This window comes from Pseudophryne corroboree, chromosome 12, assembly GCF_028390025.1.
Source record: "Pseudophryne corroboree isolate aPseCor3 chromosome 12, aPseCor3.hap2, whole genome shotgun sequence".
Taxonomy (NCBI): domain Eukaryota; kingdom Metazoa; phylum Chordata; class Amphibia; order Anura; family Myobatrachidae; genus Pseudophryne; species Pseudophryne corroboree.
In genome coordinates this window covers 65,121,064-65,146,637 of record NC_086455.1, presented here as the reverse complement: position 1 = coordinate 65,146,637, position 25,574 = coordinate 65,121,064, and the positions used below count along the sequence as shown (strand labels likewise).

Below are 25,574 nucleotides of genomic sequence, written 5' to 3'. Positions count from 1 at the left end.
GCGCCGGAAAACGGATGACGGGGCACGAAGCCTCGCCCCTCCAGTGTCACCCGCCCCCTTACCATGAAGCTTCACCCCCTTTTTACCGCCGTGCCGGGTGTCCGGAGGGTAAGAGAGACCTCTGTGTACCCCCTTTAGTATTCTAACAATTGGGCAGATGTATTAAGCCCGTAGAAGTGATAAAGCAGTGATAAGTGCAAGGTGATAATGCACCAGCCAATCAGCTCCTAACTGTAAATTTACATATTGGAGCTGATTGGCTGGTGCATTATCACCTTGCACTTATCACTGCTTTATCACTTCTCCAGGCTTAATACATCTGCCCCAGTATGAAGTTAGAAAAAATAGGATTTTAATTACCTACCGGTAAATCCTTTTCTCGTAGTCCGTAGAGGATACTGGAGTCCACATTAGTACCATGGGGTATCGGTCCACTAGGAGCCATGGACACTTTAAAAAATTAATAGTGTGGGCTGGCTCCTCCCTCTATGCCCCTCCTACCAGACTCAGTCTAGAAACTGTGCCCGAAGAGACGGACATACGTCGAGAGAAGGATTTAACTGAACAGTGGTGAGATTCGAACCAGCACACACAAACAAGAGGAAAGCCAAGCTAACCCAACTTGAACAGGAACAGCAACGGCTGAACCAATAACAAAACTTAACCAAGTAACAGTGCAGAAACGAAGCACCGGGCGGGCGCCCAGTATCCTCTACGGACTATGAGAAAAGGATTTACCAGTAGGTAATTAAAATCCTATTTTCTCTTACATCCTAGAGGATACTGGGGTCCACATTAGTACCATGGGGATGTACCAAAGCTCCCAAACCGGGTGTGAGAGTGCTGAAGTTCCTGCAGAACTGATTGGCCTTTGAGGATCTTCAGTGTGGTCAAAGTATCGAACTTGTAGAACTTAGCAAACGTGTTCGAACCTGACCAAGTAGCTGCTCGACAGAGCTGTAAAGCCGAGACACCCCGGGCAGCCGCCCAGGAAGAACCCACCGACCTAGTAGTGTGGGCCTGGACTTTAGGAACTGTCAATCCTGCCGATGAATAAGCCTGCTGGATAGTAAGCCTGATCCAGCGAGCAATAGACTGCTTTGAAGCAGGACACCAATTTTCTTGGGATCATAGAGAACAAACAGTGAGTCAGATTTTCTGTGACAAGCCATCCTCTTCACGTAGATCCTCAAAGCCCTCACCACATCCAGGGATTTAGAGGTAGCAGAAGTGTTCATAAACACCGTAACCACAATAGGTTGGTTGGTATGAAACGCAGACACCACCTTATTGTGACAAGAACACTGGGATAGTGTTTGAGGGCAGGTATATTTGTCCCAGGTTCTTGTCTTACATGTTTTAGAAAATGTTAACTTCTAGGAAAAATGCTTTTTGTTTTGTCTGAACCTTTTCAGTTTGCTGTAAAAGCTGGGTAAAGGCTCTGAGAGAGAGATAAGGCGAGTTCTAGACATTGGGCCCAGTTCGGGTCTTTGGCCTCACAGAGGGCTAATCAGGGTTTCAGCTGTGTAAGTGTGTTATAGTGCTGCTAACCTGATTAGTATGGGCAGACTGCCTGGGAAGGCTGAGGGATCTGTGTGTGAGAGACACGCTTTCTGATGCAAGTAAGCTATACAGTATGTACTGAAGAACTCTGTGTTTTGTTTAGTGACAGTTAGGAATATCTTATGTTTAGTTAGTGCCGGACAGGCAAGGTATTTTTATTTTGGGGTTTGTTTTATTTTCTGTTTCAATAAAACTGGCCGGGGTCAGTTGTACCAGAAACTGGACTTGTGTTGTTCCTCAGCTGCTGCGTGCTACCATATTCCCCAGGAAAAGGCGCCTTGCACCCCTACAGTGTTACAACTTGGTGGAGAATGCGAGCAACCCCGTTCTGCGCATAAGTGAAAGCAGCAGCTTTGTGAGGCCTGCAGAAAACGGTGGTTTATGCAGATACAGCCCAGTGTGAAGTTACTGAGACTCACCCCTGAGGGTTTGATATATGTCTTGGGTGAAAGCAGCTACAAAGCCGCCTGAAAAATCTGTCGACATGGAGGATCTGCTTAAAGCCTTGCTGCAAGCTACAGCGGCTCAGCAGGAGGCCAACCGACAGCAGCAGGTGGCAATGGAGGAAAATAGGAGACAGCAGCAGGTGGCTATTGACGAACTTTACCGGCAACAGCGTCAGGATAGAGAGGCCTTAACAGAAGTGGTGCAGAGCCTTGCAGCCCGGATTGGAGATGTGGCCGTCAGTGCTCCGACCAGCTCTAGTTCTATACGGGCCAGTCACTTCTTGCAGAAAATGACAGAGGCTGACGATGTGGAGGCCTACTTGACCACGTTTGAAAGGACTGCAGAGCGTGAGAACTGGCCAAAAGCACAGTGGGCCAGTCTGCTGGCACCTTTTCTGTCAGGTGAGCCCCAAAAAGCGTACTTTGATTTAAGCCCTGCTGAGGCTCGGGACTATGATAAACTAAAGACTGAGATCCTGACCCGCCTGGGAGTCACGCTGTCAGTACGAGCACAACGGGTGCACCGTTGGGTGTACGCCATGGAGAAGCCTCCGCGCTCTCAGATGCACGACCTTATTCAGCTAACAAAAAAATGGCTACAGCCAGAGACATTAACTGGTCCCCAGATGGTTGAAAGAGTCGTCATGGACCGCTACTTGAGATCTTTGCCCATGGTCCTGCGCAAGTGGGTGAGCCATGGAAACCCGGGTACTGCTGACCAATTAGTAGACATGGTAGAGCGGTATTTGGCAGCAGAGGAACTACTGATGACCACCCAGCAACCCATAGATCCTCGACAGCGCCCTTCAGTAAAGACTGGTAAGACTGTTCCGTGGGAAAACGTTGCTGGGCGGTTAAGAGAACGCAAGGCTGGAGAGACTGTAAACACTGGCCCTGGAGACAGGCCAATGGGGCTAGAACGGTCTATGTTGCCCAAACGGGTTGATAATCGTGTGGTTAAATGTTTTAGATGTGGTATGCCAGGTCATGTTGTTGCCAATTGCCCAGTCATGCAAGAACCCATGCAATGTGATGCTGCCTTTGAATGTCGCAGAATGTCTTTCTTTGCTAGGTTAGCCTGTACTGTGGTACCTTCACCTGAGCTGGAAAAACAAATGTGTGATGTGTTCTTAGAGGGTAACCGGGTAGAGGCCTTGCTAGATTCAGGAAGTTTAGTTACCCTCGTGAAAGCTGGGTTAGTGAACCCCTTAAAGGTCCAGCAAATACCTATTGGGGTAACTTGCATACATGGGGATACCCAACATTATGCCACTGCTGAGGTGAATATAGAAACTTGTTGTGGGTCAGCAATGGTTAAAGTGGGACTGGTCCCTACCTTGGTGCATGAGGCCATAATAGGGAGGGATTTTCCTCATTTTTGGAAACTGTGGGAATCACGGTTATCAACAGATGTGAGAAGTAAAAAGCCAGTTGATAATACCGGTGATTTTATGGATGTACGTGGGTCTTCGGAACTTTCTGGCCCTTTGCCTTTTGCTAGTTTGGCTGGGGAAGTGACAGATGGGGAGTCCAGTGAGGACCCTCTTGCCGGGAACAGAGACATAGTAGTTAGAACTGAAAGCGTGCCTGACCTGGAGGTAAAGAAGGATCTGTTTGCGTCTGAACAGTTAAAGGATCCTACCTTAATAAAGGCTAGAGAGAATGTTAAGATTGTTAATGGGGAACCTGTGGTACCAGGTGACAGGGTTACGTATCCCCACATGGCCATCTGTAATGAGCTCTTGTACCACATTGTCAAAAGGGGTGAGGATGTGGTAGAACAGCTGGTAGTTCCCCAGCCTTATCGGAGAACGGTACTAGATTTAGCTCATAGTCACGTTACCGCAGGACATTTAGGGGCAGAAAAAACCACTGAAAGAGTTTTACAAAGGTTCTTTTGGCCAGGGGTTTATAAAGAAGTGTCTGAATATTGTTCTTCCTGTCCTGAATGCCAGTATCATGCCCCTAGACCCCATTTCAGGAGCCCACTAGTTCCCATGCCTATTATAGAGGTCCCGTTTGACAGAATAGCCATGGATCTCGTGGGGCCCTTGTTAAAGTCTGCTCGGGGCCATCAGTATATCCTGGTAATTATGGACTATGCCACTCGATATCCTGAGGCTGTCCCTTTACGCACTATCACAACCAAGGCGATAGCTAAGGAGCTGGTGCAGGTATTTAGTAGAGTGGGAATACCAAAAGAAATTTTGACTGACCAAGGTACTCCATTTATGTCAAGGATCATGAAAGAATTGTGCAAGTTATTTAAGGTCACTCACCTCAGGACGTCCATCTACCATCCCCAAACTGACGGGTTGGTGGAAAGGTTTAATAAAACATTAAAAAGTATGTTAAAAAAGGTTGTTGAGAGAGATGGGAAAAACTGGGATTGTTTGTTGCCCTACTTGTTAATGGCCATCAGAGAAGTTCCTCAGTCCTCTACGGGGTTTTCTCCGTTTGATTTGTTGTATGGTAGACACCCCAGAGGGTTGTTGGATATTGCCAAAGAGACGTGGGAAGGACAGCCCACTCCTTATAGAAGCGTTATTGAGCATGTAACACAAATGCAGGATAGGATTGCAGCCGTGGTACCTGTTGTCAGAGAGCACATGGAACAGGCCCAAAGTGCTCAACAGAGGGTCTATAACCGGAGTGCCAAGATACGGGAATTTGCTCCTGGAGATAGAGTTCTTGTTTTGGTACCCACTGTGGAAAGCAAATTCCTAGCTAAATGGCAGGGTCCATTTGAGATTAGGGAAAAAGTGAATGAGGTTAATTACAAAGTATACCAGCCGGGAAAGAGAAAACCCGAACAGATTTACCATGTTAACTTAATCAAACCCTGGAAAGATAGGTTGTCTCTGTCAGCGGAGCCTTGCCCTTCGGTGTCTTCACCCCGGTTGCTTCCCGCAGTGAAGGTGTCAGAGACATTATCAGCTGATCAGAACAATCAGGTTAAAGAATTTCTCATCCAAAATAGGGAGGTATTTTCAGAGCTGCCTGGCCGAACGACCATAATAAAACATGACATTGTCACAGAACCAGGGGTCAGGGTTCATTTAAAGCCATATAGGATTCCTGAAGCTCAGCGAGAAGCTATTTCTAAGGAAGTTAAAACCATGTTAGAACTTGGAGTCATAGAGGAGTCTAACAGTGAGTGGTCCAGTCCCATAGTGCTCATCCCGAAGCCCGACGGTAGCATACGCTTCTGTAATGACTTTCGTAAGTTAAATGAGGTGTCCAAGTTTGACGCATACCCCATGCCCCGTGTGGATGAGCTTGTAGAAAGGCTGGGAACAGCCAGGTTTCTCACCACATTGGACCTGACCAAAGGTTACTGGCAAATACCTTTATCTGATAGCGCCAAAGAAAAAACAGCCTTTTCGGTTCCGGAGGGGCTGTACCAGTATAAGATGTTACCCTTTGGGTTGCATGGGGCTCCAGCAACCTTTCAACGGGCGATGGATAAAATTTTGAGGCCCCATAGAAAATATGCAGCTGCCTATTTGGATGATGTGGTAATTCACAGTACAGACTGGGGGTCCCATTTGGTTAAAGTACAAGCAGTACTGGACTCAATCAGAGAGGCAGGGTTAACTGCTAACCCAAAGAAGTGCTGCCTCGCAATGGAGGAGGTCAAATACTTGGGCTTCACCATAGGCAGAGGTCTGATTAGGCCCCAATTGAATAAAGTTGATGCTATTCAAAACTGGCCTCGTCCAGTGAATAAAAAACAGGTAAGGGCTTTTTTGGGAATTACTGGGTACTATAGACGGTTTATTCCTAATTTTGCGACCACAGCGGTGCCGTTGTCAGACCTTACCAAAGGGAAGCAGTCAAATGTGGTGAAATGGAACCCTGATGCAGAAAAGGCGTTCCAAGCGTTAAAAGTGGCTTTGTGTTCACAACCGGTGTTGATAACACCAGATTTTTCAAAAGAATTTGTGGTACAGACAGATGCCTCAGAGGTAGGGATAGGTGCTGTGCTGTCCCAAACCAGAGATGGGGACGAACACCCTATCATTTATTTGAGTAGGAAACTCAATGAGCATGAAAAAAGGTATGCCATTGTGGAAAAGGAGGCTTTGGCCATTAAGTGGGCACTAGATACCTTGAGATATTACCTCTTGGGTAGACAATTCAGACTAGTGACAGACCATGCCCCTTTAAAATGGATGTATGTAAATAGAGGCAAGAATGCTCGTGTAACTAGATGGTTTCTAGCGTTGCAGGACTTTAAGTTTACTGTCGAACATAGACCGGGAACACAATTGGCCAACGCAGATGCATTGTCTCGCATCTTCTGTTTGGGGGCTACAAGTGTTCCGGCCCCTAGGTCGAAACAGGGGAGGGGGATATGTGACAAGAACACTGGGATAGTGTTTGAGGGCAGGTATATTTGTCCCAGGTTCTTGTCTTACATGTTTTAGAAAATGTTAACTTCTAGGAAAAATGCTTTTTGTTTTGTCTGAACCTTTTCAGTTTGCTGTAAAAGCTGGGTAAAGGCTCTGAGAGAGAGATAAGGCGAGTTCTAGACATTGGGCCCAGTTCGGGTCTTTGGCCTCACAGAGGGCTAATCAGGGTTTCAGCTGTGTAAGTGTGTTATAGTGCTGCTAACCTGATTAGTATGGGCAGACTGCCTGGGAAGGCTGAGGGATCTGTGTGTGAGAGACACGCTTTCTGATGCAAGTAAGCTATACAGTATGTACTGAAGAACTCTGTGTTTTGTTTAGTGACAGTTAGGAATATCTTATGTTTAGTTAGTGCCGGACAGGCAAGGTATTTTTATTTTGGGGTTTGTTTTATTTTCTGTTTCAATAAAACTGGCCGGGGTCAGTTGTACCAGAAACTGGACTTGTGTTGTTCCTCAGCTGCTGCGTGCTACCATATTCCCCAGGAAAAGGCGCCTTGCACCCCTACAGTGTTACATTATGAAGAAACTGCTGACGAGTTCTGAGTTCAGCTCTATATTCATGAAAAATCAAATAGGGGCTTTTGTGAGACAACGCCCCCAGTTCTGACACACGCCTTGCAGAAGCTAAGGCCAACAGTGAATCAGTCTTCCATGTAAGAAACTTAACGTCCACCTCCTGTAAAGGTTCAAACCAGTCCGATTGCAGAAAACGCAACACCAGGTTAAGATCCCAAGGTGCCGTAGAAGGCACAAAGGGCGGTTGGATGAGTAGAACACCCTTCAAGAATGTCTGAACGTCAGGAAGGGAAGCCAATTGTTTCTGGAAGAAAATGGATAAGGACGAAATCTGGACATTTATGGAGCCCAAACGTAGGCCCACATCCACACCTGACTGTAGAAAAAGGAGAAAACGTCCCCGTTGAAATTCCAGTGCAGGAAATTTCCTGTTTTCACACCACGAGACATATTTCTTCCAAATACGGTGGAAATGTTTAGACGTTACCCCTTTCCTAGCTTGGATCAGGGTCGGAATAACCTTGTTCGGAATGCCCTTCCAGGCTAAAATCTGATACTCAGCTTCCATGCCGTCAAACGTAGCCGCGGTAAGTATTGATAGGCGAATGGCCCCTGCTGCAGAAGATTCTCTCACAAAGGTAGAGGCCAAGGGTCATCCAGGAGCATCTCCAGTTTATCCGTATACCAGGTCTTCTTGGCCAGACCGGAGCAATGAGAATTGTTTGAACCTTTTCCCTTTTTATTCTTTTGAGAATCTTTGGGCTCAAAGGGAGTGGTGGAAACACGTACACCATCTGGTAGACCCATGGAGTCAACAGAGCGTCCACCGCCACTGCTTGTGGGTCCCTCGACCTGGAACAATACCGTTTGAGCTTCTTGTTGAGGCGAGAGGCCATCATGTCGATTTGTGGCATTCCGCACCGACGTGTCAAGCACCCGAACACCTCCGGGTGAAGGCCACACTCTCCAGAGTGGAGGTTGTGTCTGCTGAGGAAGTCTGCTTCCCAGTTGTCTACTACCGGAATGAAGATCGCGGACAATGCGAGAGCGTGTCTTTCTGCCCAGAGAAGTATCCTTGTTACCTCTGATATTGCTGCTCTGCTCTTCGTTCCGCCTTGTCGGTTTATGTACGTCACTGCCGTCACATTGTCCAACTGAACATGAATGGCCTGATCCTGAAGAAGATGCAATGCCTGTAGAAGGGCGCTGTATATGGCTCTTAGTTCCAGAACGTTGATCGGAAGAATGGTTTCCTGATTTGACTATCTTCCTTGGAACTGTTCCCCCTGGGTGACTGCTCCCCAATGTCTGAGGCTTGCATCTGTGGTTAGCAGAATCCAATTTTGAATCCCTAACCTACAGCCTTCGGTCAGATGAGAAGTCTGAAGCCACCACAGAAGAGAAATCCTGGCTTTTGGCGACAGACGGATCCTCTGGTGCATGTGAAGATGCAATCCGGACCATTTGTCCAACAGATCCAGCTGGAAGGGCCTTGCGTGGAACCTTCCGTGCTGCAGCGCTTCGTAAGCGTGCACCATCTTTCCCAGAAGGTGAATGCATAGATGCACCGATATCCGGGTTTTCCTTAGAACATCCCGCACCATCAACTGGATCACCAATGCCTTTTCCAATGAAAGGAATACCTTCTGTGCCTCTGTATCCAGAATCATCCCCAGGAACGGAAGTCTCCGGGTTGGTTCCAGACGAGATTTTGGTAGGTTCAGAATCCACCTGTGATCTTGGAGTAGTCGGGTTGAGAGGGTAATGTTGTCCAACAACCTTTCCCTGGAAGGTGCTTTTATCAGCAGATCATCCAGGTACGGAATTATGTTCACTCGCTGTTTGCGGAGGAGAAACATAATTTCTGCCATTACCTTGGTAAACACCCTTGGTGCTGTGCTGATAGGCCAAATGGTAGGGCCTGGAACGGATAGTGACAGTCCTGTAAGGCATACCTTAGATAAGCCTGATGAGGCGGCCAAATCGGAATATGAAGGTACACATCCTTGATATCCAGAGACACCAAGAATTCTCCCTCTTCCAGACCTGAGATCACCGCTCTCAGAGACTCCATCCTGAACTTGAACACCCATAAGTACGGGTTCAACGACTTAAGATTGAAAAATAAGAATTTACCCACCGGTAATTCTATTTCTCGTAGTCCGTAGTGGATGCTGGGAACTCCGTAAGGACCATGGGGAATAGACGGCTCCGCAGGAGACTGGGCACATCTAAAGAAAGAATTAGGACTATCTGGTGTGCACTGGCTCCTCCCCCTATGACCCTCCTCCAAGCCTCAGTTAGGACACTGTGCCCGGAAGAGCTGACACAATAAGGAAGGATTTTTGAATCCCGGGTAAGACTCATACCAGCCACACCAATCACACCATATAACACGTGATAGGAACCCCGGTTAACAGTATGATAACAAATGGAGCCTCTGAAGAGATGGCTCACAACAAAACCCGATTTTTGTAACAATAACTATGTACAGGTATTGCAGACAATCCGCACTTGGGATGGGCGCCCAGCATCCACTACGGACTACGAGAAATAGAATTACCGGTGAGTAAATTCTTATTTTCTCTGACGTCCTAGTGGATGCTGGGAACTCCGTAAGGACCATGGGGATTATACCAAAGCTCCCAAACGGGCGGGAGAGTGCGGACGACTCTGCAACACCGAATGAGAGAACTCCAGGTCCTCCTCAGCCAGGGTATCAAATTTGTAGAATTTTGCAAACGTGTTTGCCCCTGACCAAGTAGCAGCTCGGCAAAGTTGTAAAGCCGAGACCCCTCGGGCAGCCGCCCAAGATGAGCCCACCTTCCTTGTGGAATGGGCTTTTACAGATTTAGGCTGCGGTAGTCCTACCGCAGAATACGCCAGCTGAATAGTGCTACAGATCCAGCGCGCAATAGTCTGCTTAGAAGCAGGAGCACCCAGTTTGTTGGGTGCATACAGGATAAACAGCGAGTCAGTTTTCCTGACACCAGCCGTCCTGGAAACATACATTTTCAGGGCCCTGACTACGTCCAGTAACTTGAAATCCTCCAAGTTCCCAGTAGCCGCAGGCACCACAATAGGCTGGTTCAAGTGAAAAGCTGATACCACCTTCGGGAGAAATTGAGGACGAGTCCACAATTCTGCCCTATCCATATGGAAAATCAGATAAGGGCTTTTATAGGACAAAGCCGCCAATTCTGACACACGCCTGGCCGAAGCCAGGGCCAACAGCATGACCACTTTCCACGTGAGATATTTCAAATCCACAGTCTTAAGTGGTTCAAACCAATGTGATTTCAGGAACTCCAAAACCACATTGAGATCCCAAGGTGCCACTGGGGGCACAAAAGGAGGCTGAATATGCAGAACTCGCTTGACAAAAGTCTGAACTTCAGGCAGGGAAGCCAGTTCTTTCTGGAAGAAAATCGACAGGGCCGAAATCTGGACCTTAATGGACCCCAATTTGAGGCCCAACGTCACCCCTGTTTGCAGGAAATGCAGGAATCAACCCAGTTGAAATTCCTCCGCTGGGGCCTTCCTGGCCTCACACCACGCAACATATTTTCGCCAAATGCGGTGATAATGGTTTGCGGTGACATCCTTCCTGGCTTTGATCAGGGTAGGAATGACTTCCTCCGGAATACCCTTTTCCTTCAGGATCCGGTGTTCAACCGCCATGCCGTCAAACGCAGCCGCAGTAAGTCTTGGAACAGACAGGGCCCCTGCTGCAGCAGGTCCTGTCTGAGCGGCAGAGGCCAAGGGTCCTCTGAAAGCATCTCTTGAAGTTCCGGGTACCAAGCTCTTCTTGGCCAATCCGGAACCACGAGTATAGTTTTCACTCCTCGCCTTCGTATTATTCTCAGTACCTTGGTAATGAGAGGCAGAGGAGGAAACACATAAACCGACTGGTACGCCCATGGTGTTACTAGAGCGTCAACAGCGATCGCCTGAGGGTCCCTTGACCTGGCGCAATATCTTTTTAGCTTTTTGTTGAGGCGGGACGCCATCATGTCCACCTGTGGTCTTTCCCACCGGTTTACCAGCATTTGGAAGACTTCTGGATGAAGTCCCCATTCTCCCGGGTGGAGGTCGTGCCTGCTGAGGAAGTCTGCTTCCCAGTTGTCCACTCCCGGAATGAACACTGCTGTCAGTGCTAACACATGATTTTCCGCCCATCGGAGAATCCTTGTGGCTTCTGCCATTGCCCTCCTGCTTCTTGTGCCGCCCTGTCTGTTTACATGGGCGACCGCCGTGATGTTGTCTGATTGGATCAGTACCGACTGGTTCTGAAGCAGGGGCCTTGCTTGGCTTAGGGCATTGTAGATGGCCCTTAGCTCCAGAATATTTATGTGAAGCGAAATCTCCTGATCTGACCACAGTCCTTGGAAATTTCTTCCCTGTGTGACTGCCCCCCAGCCCCGAAGGCTGGCATCCGTGGTCACCAGGCCCCAGTCCTGTATTCCGAATCTGCGGCCCTCTAGTAGATGAGCCCTCTGCAGCCACCACAGCAGCGACACCCTGGTCTTTGCCGACAGGGTTATCCGCTGTTGCATCTGGAGATGGGACCCGGACCATTTGTCCAACAGGTCCCACTGGAAAGTCCTTGCGTGGAACCTTCCGAATGGAATTGCTTCGTACGAAGCTACCATTTTTCCCAGGACTCGTGTGCATTGATGTACCGACACCTGTCCCGGTTTTAGGAGGTCTCTGACTAGAGATGACAACTCCTCGGCTTTTTCCACCAGAAGAAACACTTTTTTCTGGTCTGTGTCCAGAATCATTCCCAGGAACAGAAGACGTGTCGTCGGGACCAGCTGTGGCTTTGGAATATTGAGAATCCAGCCGTGCTGTTGTAGCACTTCCCGAGAAAGTGCTACCCCCACTACCAACTGTTCTTTGGACCTCGCCTTTATCAGGAGATCGTCCAAGTACGGGATAATTAAAACTCCCTTCTTGCGAAGGAGTATCATAATTTCGGCCATTACCTTGGTAAAGACCCTCGGTGCCGTGGATAACCCAAACGGCAGCGTCTGGAACTGATAGTGACAGTCCTGTACCACAAATCTGAGGTACTCCTGGTGAGGGGGGTAAATGGGGACATGTAGGTACGCATCCTTGATGTCCAGGGAGACCATGTAATCCCCCTCTTCCAGACTCGCAATAACCGCCCTGAGCGATTCCATCTTGAACTTGAACCTTTTGATATAAGTGTTCAAGGCTTTTAAATTTAAGATGGGTCTCACCGAACCGTCCGGTTTCGGTACCACAAACATTGTGGAATAGTAACCCTTTCCTTGCTGAAGGAGGGGTACCTTGACAATCACTTGCTGTGAATACAGTTTTTGGATAGCCACCAACACTGCCTCCCTGGCAGAGGGAGTTGCTGGTAAGGCAGATTTTAGAAAACTACGGGGGGGGGGGACGTCTCGAATTCCAGCCTGTACCCCTGAGATACTACTTGAAGGGTCCAGGGATCCACCTGTGAGAGAGCCCACTGTGTGCTGAAATTTCTGAGACGGGCCCCCACCGTACCCGGGTCCACCTGTGAAGCCCCAGCGTCATGCTGTGGACTTACCGGACGCGGGGGAGGACTTTTGCTCTTGGGAACTGGCTGTATGCTGCAGCTTTTTCCCTCTACCTTTGCCTCTCGGCAGAAAGGACGCGCCTCGAGCCCTCTTGTGTTTTTGGGGCCGAAAGGACTGTACTTGACAATACGGTGCTTTCTTTTGCTGTGGGGTAGCTTGTGGCAAAAATGTCGATTTCCCAGCCATAGCTGTGGAAACGAGGTCTGAAAGACCATCCCCAAACAGTTCCACCCCCTTATAAGGCAAAACTTCCATGTGCCTTTTTGAATCGGCATCACCTGACCACTGCCGAGTCCATAACCCCCTTCTGGCGGCAATGGACATTGCACTTATTTTTGATGCCAGCCGGCAAATATCCCTCTGTGCATCACGCATGTATAAGACAGCGTCTTTTATATGCTCTACTGTCAGCAAAATATTGTCCCTATCTAGGGTATCAATATTATCCAACAGGGAATCTGACCACGCAGCAGCAGCACTGCACATCCATGCTGATGCAATCGCTGGTCGCAATATAATGCCTGTGTGTGTATATATAGCTTTTAGGGTAGCTTCCTGCTTTCTATCGGCAGGATCCTTTAGGGCGGCCGTATCCGGAGACGGTAGTGCCACCTGTTTTGATAAACGTGTAAGCGCTTTATTTACCCTAGGGGATGTTTCCCAACGTGACCTATCCTCTGGCGGGAAAGGGTACGCTGCCAATAACCGTTTAGAAATTATCAATTTCTTATCGGGGGAAGTCCAGGCTTCCGCACACACCTCATTTAATTCCTCAGATGCAGGAAAAACTACTGGGAGTTTTTTCTCACCGAACATAATACCCTTTTTTGTGGTACCTGGGGTACTATCAGAAATGTGTAATACATTTTTCATTGCCTCAATCATGTAACGGGTGGACCTATTGGAGGGTACATTAGTCTCATCGTCGTCGACACTGGAGTCGGTATCCGTGTCGACATCTGCGTCTGCCATCTGAGGTAGCGGGCGTTTTAAAGCCCCTGATGACATTTGAGACGCTGGAACAGTCACAAGCTGAGTAGCCGGCTGTCCTATGTCGTCAAACCTTTTATGTAAGGAGCTGACACTGTCACGTAATTCCTTCCATAAGTCAATCCACACAGGTGTCGACCCTTCAGGGGGTGACAACACACTTACAGGCATTTGCTCTGCCTCCACATCATTTTCCTCATCATACATGTTGACACAGCGGTACCGACACACAGCACACACACAGGGAATGCTCTGACAGAGGACAGGACCCCACAAAGCCCTTTGGGGAGACAGAGGGAGAGTATGCCAGCACACACCAGAGCGCTATATACCACAGGGATATCACCTATAAAGTGTGTTTTCCCCATATAGCTGCATATATATTATACTGCGCCTAAATTTGTGCCCCCCCCCTCTCTTTTTTACCCTTTCTGTAGTGCAGGACTGCAGGGGAGAGCCAGGGAGCGATCCTTCCAGCGGAGCTGTGAGGGAAAATGGCGCCAGTGTGCTGAGGGAGATGGCTCCGCCCCTTTTTCGGCGGGCTTTCTCCCGCAATTTTAAGATTTCTGGCAGGGGTTAATATACACCTATATAGCCTCTGGGGCTATATATGGTGTCAGTTTGCCAGCCAAGGTGTTATTTATTGCTGCTCAGGGCGCCCTGCACCCATCAGTGACCGCAGTGTGTGGTGTACATGAGGAGCAATGGCGCACAGCTGCAGTGCTGTGCGCTACCTTGGAGAAGACAGAAGTCTTCAGCCGCCGATTTTCCGGACCTTCTTGCTTCTGGCTCTGTAAGGGGGACGGCGGCGCGGCTCCGGGAACGGACGACGAAGTCGGGTCCTGTGTGCGATCCCTCTGGAGCTAATGGTGTCCAGTAGCCTAAGAAGCCCAAGCTACCACCACTTAGGTAGGTTCGCTTCTTCTCCCCTTAGTCCCTCGGTGCAGTGAGCCTGTTGCCAGCAGGTCTCACTGTAAAATAAAAAACCTAAATTATACTTTCTTTCTAGGAGCTCAGGAGAGCCCCTAGTGTGCATCCAGCTCAGCCGGGCACAGAAATCTAACTGAGGCTTGGAGGAGGGTCATAGGGGGAGGAGCCAGTGCACACCAGATAGTCCTAATTCTTTCTTTAGATGTGCCCAGTCTCCTGCGGAGCCGTCTATTCCCCATGGTCCTTACGGAGTTCCCAGCATCCACTAGGACGTCAGAGAAATGGGCCTTACCGAACCGTCCGGCTTTGGAACCACAAACAGGTTGGAATAATAACCTTGGCTTTGCAGCTGAAGTGGAACTGGAACAATGACCTGAGTCCGTACCAGTTTTTAAATTGCATACTGTAAAGTCATACTTGCTTCTTGAGAAGCTGGTAAGCCTGATTTGAAGAATCTGCGAGGTGGGAGTTCCTGAAACTCCAGTCTGTAGCCCTGGACTATAAGATTTATGATCCAGGGATCCTGGCAAGATATTGCCCATCTGTGATTGAAGAATCTTAAACGGGCTCCCACCTGCCTGTCTTCCAGGCAGTGCGGTCCATCGTCATGCTGGAGGCTTAGAGGAAGCAGAACCGGGGTTCTGTTCCTGTGAACCTGCATTTGCTGGTTTTCTGGCTTCACCTCTGTTGCCTTTGAAGGCCGTAGAAGAACCCTTGGTCTTGTTCTTAAACTTCGCTGTCCGAAAGGACGGCAGAGTTGGAGCAATGTAGGATTTTCTAGCCGGGGGAGCTGCAGAAGTATCCAGATCCTCTCCAAAAAGGGCTTTCCCTGTGAAAGGTAGGCTTTCCACGCCTTTCCTGGAATCCGCGTCCGCAGTCCACTGGTGTAGCCACAAGCCCCTGCGTGCCGATACTGCCATAGCAGTGGAGTGTGCATTGAGTAAACCAATTTCCTTTATGGCCTCCACCATACAGTTAGCCGAATCCTGTATATGCTGAAAGAGTAAAATTATCTCCCCCTTGGACAAGGAATCTAACCTGTCAATTAGATTACCTGACCATTTTGCAATGGCCCTAGAGATCCACGCACAAGCTATAGTGGGTCTCTGGGCCACCCCCGCAGCTGTGTACAGAGATTTGAGAGTGGTCTCAATCTTGCTGTCTACAGCATCCTTCAAGGAAGCTGCCCCAGGAACAGGTAAAACTATCTTACGTGACAGCCTAGAAACCGATGCGTCAACAATCAGTGGGTTTTCCCATTTCTGTCATCCTGAGGAAATGGGAAGGATGTGAGTAACCTTTTTGGGACCTGAAACTTGTCAGGATTTACCCAAGTTGCTTCAAATAGGGAATTTAATTCCTTAGATGCAGGGAAAGTAGCGGAGGATCTCTTTTTTACATTAAAATAAGATTCCTCCTCGTCCTCTGACATATTATCAGGAATGTGCAGGACATCTCTAATAGCTTCTATCAGGGCTTGCATCCCTTGTGATAAAGCTGCATCCCCCCCTACAGAGTCCACCTCACCCTCCTCTGGGTCTGATACATCATCATCATCATCGGTATCAGTCTGCATGATTTGGGCCAGAGTACGCTTCTGTGGACAAATGGCAGGAGTCTGAGACGCCGGAATGACCACTGAATTTCTATTAATCAGGTCATCTACAGATTGTCTTAAGTACTGCGTCTCCTTCTCATTTTGGGATAATTTATGTGAAATATTTGAAATCATCCCTTTTAATGAATCTAACCATACTGGTTCAGATCCACTAGTTTGAGAATGTGTACTATCCTGAGTACACTGCAGTGAACCCCCAGATTGAGAAAAATACTCCGCTGTGCATGATACACACTCCTTTGACATAATAAATGTGAAACACACACACACACACACACACACACACACACACACACACACACACACACACACAGGAATAGGTTAAAACACAGTTAACCCACACAGAGCCCTTCTAGGGAGGCACAGAGTAAGTTGGATCCAGCCACACAGCGCCCCTATAGCTAAAGCGCAAGTTTAGCTGGGTCGCAAGCTAAGTACCCTTAGTAGGGTTTAGTACACCAATATAATGCTCCCCCCACCCCCACCCCCTTTGCTATGATTCCCTGGTACCGCTGAGGTGCTCCGGAGTCCTTGTGGAGGAGCTGCGCTTCCCTGACAGTCTACTGGAGTCAAGCTGCATAGGGAAAATGGCGCCGGTGAGCTGCTGGACCCACTCATAGTGAAGCCCCGCTCCCTTAATGGCGCGCGGTCTTCCCATTTTTTTTATACTGGCTGAGGTGAATAATGCAGTCTACAGTGGGTTAAAACCCCGGTAGAATGTGTGGTGGGTGGGTAATAGACGTGGCTTCAGCTCACCCCTCACAGCGGTGTCACAGTGTGTCCTGAAGCCTGGAGTGCAGCCTGCATACAGCGGTGCGCTCCTAATCTTCTGCCGCCATTACCACTGGCAACCTGCTAAACGGGACGCCGGCCACCTACTCACCTTTCTTTAGTCTTCTGGCTGTTAAGGGAGGCGGCGTGCTGTGGGTCTGTACGCTCGCTGTGGTGGGGCTTGCAAGTAGGACCCTCAGGAGCTCAGTGTCCTGTCAGCGGGGAAAGGTTGGGCCGTTCCCCACCCTAAGTCCCACGAAGCAGGAAGTCTGGTGCCAACCAGACCTGCCTGAAAATCAATAAAAAATAAATGCAGAAAACTCTTCAGGAGCTTCCCAAGCATGACCGGCTCCTCCGGGCACATTTTCTAACTGAGTCTGGTAGGAGGGGCATAGAGGGAGGAGCCAGCCCACACTGTTAATTTCTTAAAGTGCCCATGACTCCTAGTGGACCAGTCTATACCCATAGTACTAATGTGGACCCCAGTATGCTCTAGGACGTAAGAGAAAAGATAATTATGAAAGCTTTTTTTTTCTTCTTCTTACACACAGACTTTTAGGCAAATCTCAGTTTGAAGCTGTAAAGATACCTGTGCGAATTTATGTTCACTTTAAATGTAAAATGATGTCTCCTGTTATGTTACCGGACACTATGTTAGTCAACTGAGCATCCTATCACAGTTTCAGTATTTGATCTAAGGTTCCCATGATATACAATAAGAGCAGCCACAATTTTAGGAGGAACAGTGGAAAAAATGCAAAAGGACCCAAAACCCACTGGCTTTGCGTGTCAGCTGCCATCTATATTACAAAGCCAGTGGAAAACTGATGCATTGACACGCCAATGCGACTGAGGCATGAGCCAACTTGGCTGAGGGTTAAGGACCAAGAAATATACTTTCTTTATACTGTGACTATCTTCCTGAGAACACCGAGGTAGTTGGAGTGTTTTGGATAGCAGCAAAGATACCCAATCAGATAGAGGTATTCCCACTGGCTCACGTCTCCACAGTTTTCACTGCCTAGTAGATTTTCCCCCCATGTCCCCAAAAACAGTTGTATCCATGTATCCCTGCAATGTAAGAATGAGGGATCGCAGCAGGTATTTTGCGTACCTGCTGCGATCCCTCCATTGCTGCCCGAAGCCACATCCCCCATAGGTTAATATGGGGGATGCGATGCTGCCAGAAAACGAGATTTATGGTAAGAACTTACCTTTGTTAAAATAAGATTTTACTTACCGGTAAATCTATTTCTCGTAGTCCGTAGTGGATGCTGGGGACTCCGTAAGGACCATGGGGAATAGACGGGCTCCGCAGGAGACAGGGCACTTTAAGAAAGAATTAGGAATACTGGTGTGCACTGGCTCCTCCCTCTATGTCCCTCCTCCAGACCTCAGTTAAGGAAACTGTGCCCGGAAGAGCTGACAGTACAAGGAAAGGATTTTGGAATCCAGGGTAAGACTCATACCAGTCACACCGTATAACTAGTGATAAACTTACCCAGTTAACAGTATGAACAACAACCGAGCATCAGACAAACCTGATGCAACCATAACATAACCCTTATTTAAGCAATAACTATATACAAGTATTGCAGAAGAAGTCCGCACTTGGGACAGGCGCCCAGCATCCACTACGGACTACGAGAAATAGATTTACCGGTAAGTAAAATCTTATTTTCTCTAACATCCTAGTGGATGCTGGGGACTCCGTAAGGACCATGGGGATTATACCAAAGCTCCCAAACGGGCGGGAGAGTGCGGATGACTCTGCAGCACCGAATGAGCAAACACAAGGTCCTCCTCAGCCAGGGTATCAAACTTGTAGAACTTTGCAAAGGTGTTTGAACCTGACCAAGTAGCCGCTCGGCAAAGCTGTAATGCCGAGACCCCTCAGGCAGCCGCCCAATAAGAGCCCACCTTCCTTGTGGAGTGGGCTTTTACTGATTTTGGAAGCGGCAATCCAGCCGCAGAATGAGCCTGCTGGATCGTGTTACAGATCCAGCGAGCAATAGTTTGCTTTGAAGCAGGAGCACCCAGCTTGTTGGACGCCTACAGGATAAACAGCGATTACGTTTTCCTGACTCTAGCCGTTCTGGCTACATAAACCTTCAAAGCCCTGACTACATCCAGTAACTCGGAATCCTCCAAGTCACGAGTAGCCACAGGCACCACAATAGGTTGGTTCATATGAAAAGATGACCCCACATTTGGCAGAAATTGCGGACGAGTCCGCAATTCCTCCCTGTCCATATGGAAAACCAAATAGGGGCTTTTATGTGACAAAGCCGCCAATTCTGACACACGCCTAGCCGAAGCCAAGGCTAATAGCATGACCACCTTCCACGTGAGATATTTTAACTCCACGGTTTTAAGTGGCTCAAACCAGTGTGATTTCAGGAAACTCAACACCACGTAAAGATCCCAAGGTGCCACTGGGGGCACAAACGGGGGCTGAATATGCAGCACTCCCTTTACAGACGTCTGAACTTCAGGTAGAGAAGCTAGTTCTTTTTGAAAGAAAATGGATAGGGCCGAAATCTGGACCTTAATGAACCCCAATTTTAGGCCCAAAGTCACTCCCGACTGTAGGAAGTGAAGGAAACGGAATTCCTCTGTAGGGGCATTCCTGGCCTCACACCAAGCAACATATTTTCGCCGTATACGGTGATAATGTTTAGCCGTCACGTCCATCCTAGCCTTTATTAGCGTAGAAATAACCTCATCCGGGATCCCTTTTTCTACTAGGATCCGGCGTTCAACCGCCCTGCCGTCAAACGCAGCCGCGGTAAGTCTTAGAACAGACAAAGTCCCTGCTGCAACAGATCCTGCCTTAGAGGCAGAGGCCATGGGTCCTCTGTGAGCATTTCTTGCAGCTTTGGATACCAAGTCCTTCTTGGCCAATCCGGAACAATGAGTATTGTTCTCACTCCTCTTTTTTTCTTATGATTCTCAGCACCTTGGGTATGAGAGGAAGAGGAGGAAACACATAAACCGACTGGAACATCCACGGTGTCACCAGTGCGTCTACAGCTATCGCCTGAGGGTCTCTTGACCTGGCGCAATACCTCTGTAACCTTTTGTTGAGGCGGGGTGCCATCATGTCCACCTGTGGCAGTTCCCACCGACCTACAATCTGCGCGAAGACTTCTTGATGAAGTCCCCACTCTCCCGGGTGGAGGTCGTGCCTGCTGAGGAAGTCTGCTTCCCAGTTGTCCACTCCCGGAATGAACACTGCTGACAGTGCTCGTACGTGATTCTCCACCCATCGAAGAATTCTGGTGGCTTCCGCCATCGCCACCCTGCTCCTTGTGCCGCCTTGGCGGTTTACATGAGCCACTGCGGTGATGTTGTCTGATTGAATCAGCACCGATTGGTTGCGAAGCAGGGTCTCCGCTTGACTTAGGGCGTTGTATATGGCCCTTAGCTCCAGGATATTGATGTGAAGGCAAGTCTCCTGACTTGACCACAGCCCTTGGAAACTTCTTCCCTGAGTGACTGCCCCCCACCCTCGGAGGCTTGCATCTGTGGTCACCAGGACCCAGTCCTGAATGCCGAACCTGTGGCCCTCGAGAAGGTGAGTACTCTGCAGCCACCACAGAAGAGACACCCTGGCCCTGGGGGATAGGGTGATCAGCCGATGCATCTGTAGATGCGATCCGGACCACTTGTCCAATAGATCCCATTGAAAAGGTCCTCGCATGGAACCTGCCGAAGGGAATGGCCTCGTATGATGCCACCATCTTTCCCAGGACTCTCGTGCAGTGATGCACCGACACCTGTTTTGGTTTTAAGAGGTCTCTGACCAGTGTCATGAGTTACTGAGCCTTCCCCGCCGGGAGAAAACCTTCTTCTGGTCTGTGTCCAGAATAATGCCCAGGAAGGGCAGACACGTTGTAGGAATCAGCTGCGACTTTGGAATATTCAGAAACCAGCCGTGCTGTTGTAACACTTCCCGAGAGCGTGCTACACTAATCAGCAACTGCTCTCTGGACCTCGCCTTTATGAGGAGATCGTCCAAGTATGGGATAATTGTGACTCCTTGCTTTCGCAGGAGCACCATCATTACTGCCATTACCTTGGTAAATATTCTCGGTGCCGTGGACAGACCAAACGGCAACGTCTGGAATTGGTAATGACAATCCTGTACCACAAATCTGAGGTACTCCTGATGAGGTGGATAAACGGGGACATGAAGGTAAGCATCCTTCATGTCCAGAGACACCATAAAATCCCCCTCCCTTGCGATGACCGCTCTTAGCGATTCCATCTTGAACTTGAACTTTCCAAGTATATGCTCAGGGATTTTAAATTCAATATGGGTCTGACCGAACCATCTGGTTTCGGGACTACAACATGGTCGAATAATAACCCCCTCCTTGTTGAAGGAGGGGAACCTTGACCACCACCTGTTGAAGATACAATTTGTGAATTGCAGTTAACCCTGTTTCCCTCTCGTGGGGGGGGGGGGGGGGAAGCCGGCAGGGCCGTCAGTGAGGAGGCATCTTCTCAAAGTCCAGCTTGTATCCCTGAGACACAATATCTATTGCCCAGGGATCTAACAGGGAGTGAACCCACTTGTGGCTGAACTTACAAAAGCGTGCCCCTACCGGGCCTAGCTCCGCCTGTGGAGCCCCAGTGACATGAGGTGGATTTTCGTAGAGGCCGGGGAGGACTTCTGTTCCTGGGAACTAGCTGTGTTGTGCAGCTGGTTTCCTCTGCCCCCGCCTCTGGCCAGAAAGGACGCACCTCGGACTTTCTTGTTTCTTTGTTCGAACGGCTGCATTTGATAATGACGTGCTTTCCTAGGCTGTGCAGGAATATAAGGCAAAATATCAGAATCACCAGCTATAGCTGTGGAGACCAGGTCCGAGAACCCTTCTCCACACAATCCTCAGCCTTCCATATGCCACTTAAGTTGGCATCATCTGTCCATTGCATATTCTACAGGATACGTCAAGCAGAAATCGACATAGCTTTGCCTTTAGGACCCAGTATACTCATGTCTCTTTGGGCCTGTTTTATGATATATGTCTTAAGACAGCATCTTTAATATATATATATATATATATATATATATATATATATATATATATATATATATATATATATCTATATATATATATATATATACATACTAGGGTCTCAATTTCTGCTGATAAGGTACCTGTCCACGCCACCACAGCGCTATAAACCCATGCTGACACAATCGCCGGTCTGAGTACTGTACCCAAATGTGCACGCTATCTGCAGGATCCCTGAGAATAGCTAGGGCTACCTTTTGGGCAAACGTGACACCCTAGGGGAAGATTCCCATCACATCCTGGCCCTAGTGGGGAAAGGATACTGCCTGAGAATTCTTTGTGGGAAGCTGCAGTCTCTTGTCTGGAAATTCCCGCTCTTTTTCCTCATGAGAGGAGGGAAATTTACCTCGGCTTTCTTCCCCTTAAAATGTTTACCCTTGTGTCAGGGACAGATGAGTCATCAGTGATATGCAAATCATCTTTTATTACAATAATCATATATTGAATACTTTTCTGCCATTTTGGCTGTAACTTTTCATTATCGTAGTCGACACTGGAGTCAAACTCCGTGTCGATATCAGTGTCTATTATTTTGGATAGTGAGCATTGTGAGACTCTGAAGGTCTCTGCGCCATAGGGACAGACATGGGTAGATTTCCTGTCTGTTCTCTAATCTTTTGTGCAATAAATTCACCTTAGCACTTACACATATCCAAACAGGTGTCGGCGTTGTCGACGGAGACACCCTCTCACACACATATTAGCTCCATCTCCTCCTTAGGGGAGCCTTTTACCTCAGACATGTCGACACACACGTACCGACACACCACACACACACGGGATGCTCTATTTGAAGACAGTTCCCCCACAAGGCCCTTTGGAGAGACAGAGAGAGAGTATGCCAGCACACACCCCAGCGCTATATGACCCAGGAATCACACAGTAACGTAGTGTTAACCCAGTAGCTGCTGTATATATTGTTTTTACACCAAATGTATGTGCCCGCCCCCCCCTCTCTTTTTCACCCTCTTCTATCGTGCTTCTGCAGGGGAGAGCCTGGGGAGCTTCTCTCAGCGGAGCTGTGGAGAGAAAATGGCGCTGGTGAGTGCTGAGGAAGAAGCTCCGCCCCCTCAGCGACGGGCTTCTGTCCCGCGATTTTGTGTAAAATAATGGCGGGGGCTCATGCATATATACAGTGCCCAACTGTATATATGCCCACTTTGCCAAGAGGTCTCTAATTGCTGCCCAGGGCGCCACCCCTGCGCCCTGCACCCTACAGTGACCGGAGTGTGTGGGTGTAATGTGGGAGCAATGGCGCACAGCTGCAGTGCTGTGCGCTACCTCATATGAAGACTAGAGTCTTCAGCCGCCGCTTTTGAAGTCTTCTTGCTTCTCACGCCGGCTTCTGGCTCTGCGAGAGGGACGGCGGCGCGGCTCTGGGATCGGACGACCAAGGGTGCGTTCCTGTGTTTGATCCCATTGGAGCTAATGGTGTCCAGTAGCCTAAGAAGCATGACCTATCCGCAGTTAGTAGGTCTGCTTCTCTCCCCTCAGTCCCACGTAGCAGAGAGTCTGTTGCCAGCAGATCTCTCTGAAAATAAAAAATCCTAACAAAATACTTTCTATCTAGCAAGCTCAGGAGAGCTCACTAAAGTGCACCCAGCTCGTCCGGGCACAGATTCTAACTGAGGTCTGGAGGAGGGACATAGAGGGAGAAGCCAGTGCACACCAGTATTCCTAATTCTTTCTTAAAGTGCCTTGTCTCCTGCGGAGCCCGTCTATTCCCCATGGTCCTTACGGAGTCCCCAGCATCCACTAGGACGTTAGAGAAATCTCTTTCTGCGAGGTACACTGGGCTCCACAAGGATAGACATTGGGGTGTAGAGTAGGATCTTGATCCGAGGCACCAACAGGCTCAAAGCTTTGACTGTTCCCAGAATGCACAGCGCCGCCTCCTCCTCTATAACCCCGCCTCCCTGCACAGGAGCTCAGTTTTTAGTTAACCAGCCCAATGCAGTAGCAGGAAAAGAGACGACAACGGTTAGTAGCCACATACACCACACTCTCACGACAGGAGAAGTGTCAGCGGCTAATGCCATACCAACCCAAAGAAGCTAAGTGCGTCAGGGTGGGCGCCTTGTGGAGCCCAGTGTACCTCGCAGAAAGAGATTTAACAAAGGTAAGTTCTTACCATAAATCTCGTTTTCTGCTGCGGGGTACACTGGGCTCCACAAGGATAGACATTGGGGATGTCCTAAAGCAGTTCCTTATGGGAGGGGACGCACTGTAGCGGGCACAAGAACCCGGCGTCCAAAGGAAGCATCCTGGGAAGCGGCAGTATCGAAGGCATAGAACCTTATGAACGTGTTCACTGAAGACCACGTAGCCGCCTTGCACAATTGTTCAAGGGTCGCACCACGGTGGGCCGCCCAAGAAGGTCCAACAGACCGAGTAAAATGGGCCGTAATGTGAGCAGAAGCCGACAGATCTGCCCTTACATAAGCATGTGCAATCACCATTCTAATCCATCTGGCCAAAGTCTGCTTGTGAGCAGGCCAGCCCCGTTTGTGAAATCCAAACAGTACAAAGAGAGAATCAGATTTCCTAATGGAAGCAGTTCTCTTCACATAGATGCGGAGAGCCCGTACCACATCCAAAGACTTCTCTTTGGGAGACAGATCAGGAGAAACAAGTGCCGGAACCACAATCTCCTGGTTAAGGTGGAACGAGGAAACCACCTTAGGTAAATATCCGGGACGAGTCCTAAGAACCGCCTGGTCACGGTGAAATATCAGATATGGGAAGTAGTTTCCGACACTCTTCTAGCTGAAGCAATAGCCAGCAGAAACACCACCTTAAGGGAAAGCCACTTAAGATCAGCTGAACCAAGAGGTTCAAACGGATACTCTTGTAATGTCTCCAAAACCACGGACAAGTCCCAAGGAGCCACAGGCGGGACATAGGGAGGTTGGATACGCAACACACCCTGAGTAAAGGTATGCACATCAGGTAAGGTCGCAATTTTTCTCTGAAACCACACCGACAAGGCAGAAATATGAACCTTGAGGGAGGCCAGACGTAGGCCTAAGTCCAGGCCCTGCTGAAGAAAAGCCCACAACTTGGCAATACTAAACTTGGAAGCGTCATAATCGTTAAATGCGCACCAAACAAAGTAAGAATGCCAGACCCTATAGTAAATCCGAGGCGAAGCCGGTTTCCGGGCCCGCAACATAGTTTGAATGACCGCCTTAGAAAACCCTTTAGCCCTTAAGAAGGAAGCTTCAAGAGCCACGCCGTCAAAGACAGCCGGGCTAGGTCCTGGTAGACACAGGGGCCCTGAACGAGGAGGTCTGGACATTGTGGAAGTAGAATTGGACGATCTGACGATAGGCCTTGCAGGTCTGAGTACCAGTGCCGTCTGGGCCACGCTGGATCTATGAGAAGCAGAATTCCTTTTTCTTGCTTGAACTTCCGAATTACCCTGGGCAGGAGTGACACCGGAGGGAACACGTACGGCAGCCGAAACCTACACGGCACCGCCAGCGCATCCATGAATGCCGCTTGAGGATCCCTTGTCCTTGCTCCGAAGACCGGTACCTTGTGATTGTGTCAAGACGCCATCAGATCTACGTCTGGAAGACCCCACTTTTCCACTAGGAGTTGAAACACTTCTGAATGGAGGCCCCACTCGCTGGCATGTACGTCCTGACGACT

The 25,574-nt window shown here is 48.9% G+C and overlaps 1 protein-coding gene across 1 annotated transcript in view; it reads right to left on the bottom strand.

The window, feature by feature from the left end:
* The window catches only part of PPP4R4 (protein phosphatase 4 regulatory subunit 4), a 468,463-nt gene that overhangs the window by 376,287 nt on the left and 66,602 nt on the right, over positions 1 to 25,574 (bottom strand). The gene's annotated exons all lie outside the window — the stretch shown is intronic.